This window comes from Elephantulus edwardii, unplaced genomic scaffold, assembly GCF_000299155.1.
Source record: "Elephantulus edwardii isolate Elephantulus edwardi_28Jun2011 unplaced genomic scaffold, EleEdw1.0 scaffold00008, whole genome shotgun sequence".
NCBI lineage: Eukaryota > Metazoa > Chordata > Mammalia > Macroscelidea > Macroscelididae > Elephantulus > Elephantulus edwardii.
This window is the reverse complement of record NW_006399758.1, coordinates 17,547,147-17,554,523: the sequence shown is the minus strand read 5'-3', so window position 1 is coordinate 17,554,523 and position 7,377 is coordinate 17,547,147.

Below are 7,377 nucleotides of genomic sequence, written 5' to 3'. Positions count from 1 at the left end.
ATTTTGAATAATATTGCATGAGTTCCTTGTTTTTCAATGCAGCATAGTATTCCATTGTGTGAATATACCACAGCACTTAGGTTGTTTCCAGCTCCTTGCTATTGTGAACAAAGCTGCAATAAGCATGGGTGTGCATATATCTGCTTGGATGTCATTATGGTCTCTTTAGGGTATATTCCCAATAGTGGAATTGCTGGGTCAAATGGTATCTCTATTTGCAACTTTTTGAGAAAGTGCCATACCTCCTTCCACAGTGGTTGCACCAAGAACAAAGAGTTTTGTAACACTGGCCAAAAGCCAGAAACTAAAGATTAAAAGGCCTTCAAGCATACCTGAGAAAGTGTCCTAACAATTACAATTACATCCTGTTTTCAACTTGAATTTTAACCTGTTAACTTCCCTAGTAATTCTCATAATTGTGAGTTTTGCTGGTGAGTTCTGTGTGGCCATTGTAGCAGATTAGTGGACCCAGTAAAAGACAAGCAAAAGTCCTAGCAGGGATTATTAGTATTAGGACTGATAGAAGTAGGTACAGAGATAGCAATAAGTGTAGGATCAGGATTGTAAATAGACTCATCAACAACCTGCATTATGCAGATGATACAACTTTGCTTACCTGAGGGGCCCTTAAAGTGCTTGCTGCAGAAGGTAAAAGATTGTAGCCTTCAATATGTGTTATATCTCAACATTAAGAAAGCAAAGATTCTCACCACTGGGCCGTATCATAAGATGGAGTGCCATGATAGATGGAGAAAGGATTGACGTTGTTGATAATTTTGTCTTGCTTGCATCCACAATCAACACTCCTGGCACCAGCAGTCAAGAAATCAAAAGATGAGCTGCACTGGGAAAATCTACTGTCAAAGATATCTCCACAGTGCTAAAGAGCAATGATGTCAGTCTATAGACTAAGGTATTTCTAGACCTTAGACCTGATCCAGGATATAGTCTCCTCAACTGTTTTCTGTGCATCTGAGAGCTGGACAAATAAATATGACCAAAGAAGAATTTATTTCTTTGAGTTGTGGTAATAAAGAATAGTACTGAGCATACTATGGACGGCTAAGAGAATAAATAAGTCTATACTGGAGAGGGTGAAACCAGTTTTCTCATTGGAGGCAGGGATTTTTAAGTTCTGTCTCACATACTTGGAAGGTGGAGGAATCAGTGCAGGAGAGGAAGACCCTTGATGATATGGATTGACACAGTGACTGGCAAATGGATCAAGTGTGTGAGAGATGATGAGGCTGGCTCAGGATAGGGCAAGGTTCAGAGCCATTGTTCATAGGTCACTATGGGTTGTAATGAATTCAAAGTCACAAAACAAATGCAGGGAGCATGGGGGCATGTCTGACCTCACAGGAATTGGTTTTCTGTTGTGGTTGGTATTGATGGGGACTGCTCAACCTTGTGGAGTTAAAGCAGCATAGACTCTGTTACCCGTTCCATTATTCCCGTTGCTTTTACAATGATGCCACTAACATTTTTTTTTCTATAATTATATTTTATTAATTTTCATAAACATTTACAGAGATTTTGGGCTTCCACTCATTCATTGTTGCACTAGCCACTAACATTTTAAACTCTTGATTCCTGGACTTGTAAATCTTGGCTATTGGAGAAACTGTTGTAATTGGATGCTAATTTAGAACATATACAGCCTCTTGGAGAACATTTTTCAATTACACAAGTTACTTCTACTTGTATCACTCAATACACAATTGTGTCTTCAAAAGGCCGTTATCTTTCTACCAATCCAGTTACTTCAGAGTGATGGAGAACATGTGAAGATCAGTGAGTTTTATGAGCATAAACTCATTGGTGCACCTCATTTGTTGTGACATGAATCTCTTGATCTAAGTTGATACTGTTTGGGACACTATGATGATTAATAAGACATTCACTAAATCCATAGACAGCAATCTTGGCAGGGTGTTGCTTGAAAGAAGTGCAGCCAGATTTTTCCTTAGAAACAAAGATGGTGGGGCTTTGTCTCAAATTTTTAAGACATATAATCAGAAGGAGGCAATCCCTGGAGAAGGACTAGTAAAGTGTGTGTGTGTGTGTGTGTGTGTGTGTGTGTGTGTGTGAAACCAAATTCAAATTCACTGCTCTTGAGTTGGAACCAACTTATAACTGACCCTCCAATGGATTTTCAGAGGCTGTAAATCACACAGGAGGAAACTTCCCAGTAAAGTGCCAATAAAAAAGGAGATTCTCACTAAGATGGAATGATACAGGAAAGTGATTGCAAAAAAACATTCAAACATGGCAGCAGTTGTGAGAGTACATGGTTTTGCTCTGGCAGAGTCTGCCCCGTTGTACATCGGGTCACTCTAATGTTTTGAACTGGCAGTGTTTTGCTCTGTTGTACATAGAGTCACTATGAGTTGGACCTCAGGGGCAACAAACAATTGCAACAAAGAAAAAGAGAGGGGGGGAAGTTAAGAGAGAGCCCTCATGGCACAATGGGTATTGCTCATTGTTGTTAGGTACCATGAGTGGCCTAAGATTCTATAACCATTGATCTGAACCCTACACTGTCCTGTACCATTCTCATCATCTCTGATACACTTGAGTACATTGTTGTAGTAACTGTGTTAAGCCAACTCATTGATGGTCTTCCTCTCTTTCACTTTCTCTACACCTTTCCTCATATGATGTCCTTCTCTAAGGACTGGCACCTCCTAACAACATGCTCAAAATACATGAGACAAAGCTTCACAATCCTTGCCTCCAAAGAGCACCCTGACTGCACTATGATTCACGTGTCCTGTGAACAACCAATCTGAATTTGGCTCTATCCTGCACCAGCCTCATGACCACCAACATGATCAAATCCATTGTCACAATCACTGTGTCAATTCATCTTTTGAGGGGTCTTCTCCTTCTATTGCCTACCACCTTTCCAAGGACTGGCCCCCTCTGACAACATGTTCAAAGTATGTGAGACGAAGGTACAATCTGGTTGATTCTGATTCAGGGTGATTGTATGTACATCAGGATAAGCATTGTCCTTAAAAAATGACTGGAAGCAATGTCTTTGTTAGAATCTCAAGCAGATTTCTTCTCCAACAGCCTCAGCATTTGCTCTTAAGACCTTTAATTGATTGGAAGAGGCCAACATACCTTATTGTAGGCCTTCTATTTTACTAAAGGTCAACTAATTTTTAATTATGTGCACGTACTTTCAGCATGCTAAGACATTTCAGGCTATGCCAAGGAATTTGGAAGACAGCTATCTGGCTAAAAGATGGGAGGAGAGCTACATTTGTTTCCATTCTCCCTAAAAAGAGGACCCAACAAAATATGGAAATTATTGAGCAATATCATTAATCATAAATGCAAGTAAAATCTTGCTGGAGATTATTTTTAAAGTTGTTAGAACAGTACATCAACAAGAAACTGCCAGAGATTCAGGCTGTATTTAGCAGTGACCGTGACACTGGGAATATCATTGCTGATGTCAGATGGATCTTAGCTGAAAGCAGAGAGAACCAAAAAGATAACTACTTGTGTTGTATTGACTATGCAAAGACATTGGACTGTGCAGATCATAACATTGAGAAGAATGAGAATCCCAAAAAACATGCAAAAGCTGTACCTAGATCAAGAAGCTGATGTCCAAATAGATCAAGGAAGAACTGTATGGTTTAAAATCAAGAAGAGTGTGAATCAAGACTGTATCCTTTCTCCATACCTGCTTAATTTCTATGATGTATGAATAATCTGAGAAACTGAACTTGATGAAGAAGAATGTAGCATCAGAATTGGAGGAAGGCTTATCAAGAACTTGTGTGATACAGATGATACAATTTTGCTTGCTGGATGTGGAAATAACTTGAAGTGTTTGCTACGAAATGTCAAAGACTACAATCTTCAATATATCTTAACACCAAGAGAATAAAGGCCTGCACCAATGGGGCCAACAGACAACAGCATGATAGGTGGAGGAAACACAGAAATTGTAAACTATTTCCTTTTACTTGGATCCACAATCAACAACCTTGATACCAGCAATCAGGAAATCAAAAGATGTGGTGCATTGGGAAAGCCTGCAGAGACATCTCCACAGTGGTGAAGAACATGAATGTCAGTTTAAAGACTAAGGTGCACCTGATCCAAATCATAGTCTTTTAAATTATTTGTTGTATAGCTGAGAGTTGAACAGTGAGTAAAGACAACAGAAGAAGAATCAAGGTTTTTTGAGTTGTGATATTGCAGTCGGACAGTAAATATCTCATGAACTGCCAAGAGAATGAACAATTATTTCTTAGAGAGAGAGCAATCAGGATGCTTCTTAAAGGAAAGGATGGGGAAGTTTTGTCTCATACATTTTTGATGTATTGTTAGGAGTGACCAGTCCTTGGAGAAAAACATCATGCTCAGAAAAGTGGAGGGTCAGCAAAAGGTGTGAAAAGGTCTGGATTAACTCCAGTGGACAGAGATGACGAGGATGGCACATGATAGGGCAAGGTTCAGATCTTATATTCATAGGGTCCTTCTCTGCATCATACTCTATCTACTCTGGGGCACATACCAAAAACAACATCTTTGACATGTTATTCAAGAGGGCCAATTCCTGGAGAAGAACATCCTGCTTGTTGCAGTAGTGAGTCATTGAAAAGGTGGAAGACCCTCAAAAGGGCAGATTGTACAGTGGCTGCAAAAAGGAGAAAGCAAAGTAGAGACTGTGAGAATGGTGTAGGATCAGGGAGAGTCTCTATTGTACACAAGGTCGCTATGAGTAGGGGTGAACTCAGTGGTACTTAACAACAACAACCTTCATGTTAAAATCCAGACTGATGCTTGATAAAACAGCTAGTCCAGCCAAATTGGCACATAAAGTTTTTTTTTGTTTTTTTTTTTTGACACATAAAGTTTTAAATTTTAAGGTAATAGACAAGAAATTCCAGACCTTTTCACACCTGTGAGGTTCAGTTTTGTGCTTATGCCAGTTTTCTCAGCCGGAAGGACAGAGCATTGAGCAGCAGAGACTTCTGATTGTCAGATGTCTTGCATCCTTTTCTTATTTGTTGGTCAGTGTTTAGCATCTTAATGCTCACAGTAAAGGGCAGCAGAGCCTCCCAGGCATTGTGAGGGTCTCAATACTGCCAGGCATTTTCAATTGTTCCTTAAAAAGGGGAAGGCAGGAGGTTCAAGCACAGCCGTGAGCTGTGAAGATGGCCACACCCCCAACAAAGGAGACTAAGCTTAAAAGAAACATAGCAGAAGTTGGGCTTATCTGGGCACCATGTTCTGAATATATACACAGAAGTCCCTTCCCAGAAAAAGATAAAATAAAATTGCTCAACTTTTGACCTAACTCCCTATCTTCAAACTCCGGACAGGTCCACACATTTTTAAGTGCTCAGAGTATCACCAGGTCATAAGGTTGGAATCAAGATGCTGTCTGGACTTATCTCAAGGCTCTGGGAAAGAATTGCTTCCAAGTTCAATCTGGTTGTTGGCATCATTCTGTCCCTTGTATCTGTGGATCTAAAGTTTCCACGTTTTTGCTGGGTATCAGCCAGGGCCTCTTCTCAGTTTCTGGAGGCAACTCACATTTCTTTCATGGGCCCCTCCCCATCTTCCAATCAGTAATGTATGAAATCCTTCTTTCCTCTGGACTCTCTCTAACTTCCTCTTCTGTTGTAAACCCCACTGCCATCCAATTGATTCTGCTCATGGTGACCTTCCCTTGGTTTCCAAGGCTTTAAATCTCAAGAGTTTGCCCATTTATTCCGTACAGCAGCTGGTAGATTTGAATGTTGATCTTTCCGTTAATAGATCAGCAGATTATACCCTACACATACAGGGCCGCTAGCTGGTAGAAAAATATCACCATGATTGACAAATGGTGCATATTCTCTTAAATGAGGTTAATTAACTGATTGCATTTTTAATGTTGGGACCATGTCAAATTAATTGTGTGACCCTGTCAAATGACTATAAATAAAGGCTATTTGCGATGCCCATGTCTATGTAATTCAAGGACAAAGCACAGCGACGCTATGAATGAAAGTCCTCAATACTTGTGTGACTTACATCCTTTCTCCAGGTTCATAGGGTTTCCGGAGGCAAGCTATTTATGGAAGTGGATGCGATCCTGCTTCCAAGCTTGTTTTAATCGAGGAGCTCCACCAAACACTCTCTGCCATGGGTAACCGTTAATGCATATGGCACAGCTTCACAGCAACCACGAGCTACCTCTGTACAGCAAGTGGACACACCAGGGCTATACGATCTAGAAGAATGTTGAACAAAAGCAATGAAAAACCGCCCTTGGGCCCTTCAGTATTTTATCATTCCGGCACGCTCAAATGCTGGTGACCTCTGGGCCAGAGACCCCCAGTCATCTGGCAAGTCTGCTCTGCCAACCCCCACTTGGGGAAAAAGAAAGCCGCAAGCACCCAAGCGTTCCATCCTGGACTCTCTGATTTTAACCATATTATAAAATATTCATTATCATCCAATCAGAATTCACTAAGCTGACCTTCCACTGAATTTCTGAGGCTGTAAATAGCACAAAAGGAAATTGCTCCTCTTTCTCCCAGGGAACTGCTGGTGGATTCGAACCACCAAAGAGGAACTATCTTCAGGTTAGCACTCATCATTAGGTTGGTAGCTCAATTCCCTCCAGAGCTGCGCATGTGTTATGTGCCATTAAATTGGAATCATCTCATAACTGACCCTTCAGTAAGTTATTAGAGACGGTAAATCACACGGGAAGAGGTTGCTCATCTTTCTCCCATTGAGTGGCTAGTGGATTTAAAACTCATGCATCTAGTTGGCAGTGCAATTCCTATCTTGTGGATTACAACTCCTGGTGACCCTATGAACAACAGATCTGAACTTGTCCTATCCTACGCCATACTCCCAACCTCCACCATACTTAGGCTCCTGGTTACAGTCAGGGAGTCAATTTATCTCATTGAGAGTCTTCCCTTTCTCTGAGCTTCCACCTTTTCCAGCATAATGTCTTTTCCCAAGGACTAGTCCCAGGAATAGACGGTATATCAGTTGACATATTTCAGCTAACAGATGCTGCTCTGGACATGCTCACCAAGTTGTGTCAAGAAATCTGGAGATCAACCACTTGGCCAACTGACTGGAAGAGATCTTTACTTGTTCCCATCCCAAAGAAAGGAGACCCAACAGAGTGTGGAAACTATAGAACAATATCGTTGATTTCACATACAAGCAAGATTCAACTGAAGGTTATCCAAAAACGACTAGAACAGCACATCAGCAGAGAACTGCCAGAAGTCCAGGCTGGGCTTAGAAGGGGTCGTGGTACTAGGGATAGTGTAGCTAATGTTAGATGGATCTTAGCTGAAAGCAGGGAATACCAGAAGAATGTATATCTGTGTTTCA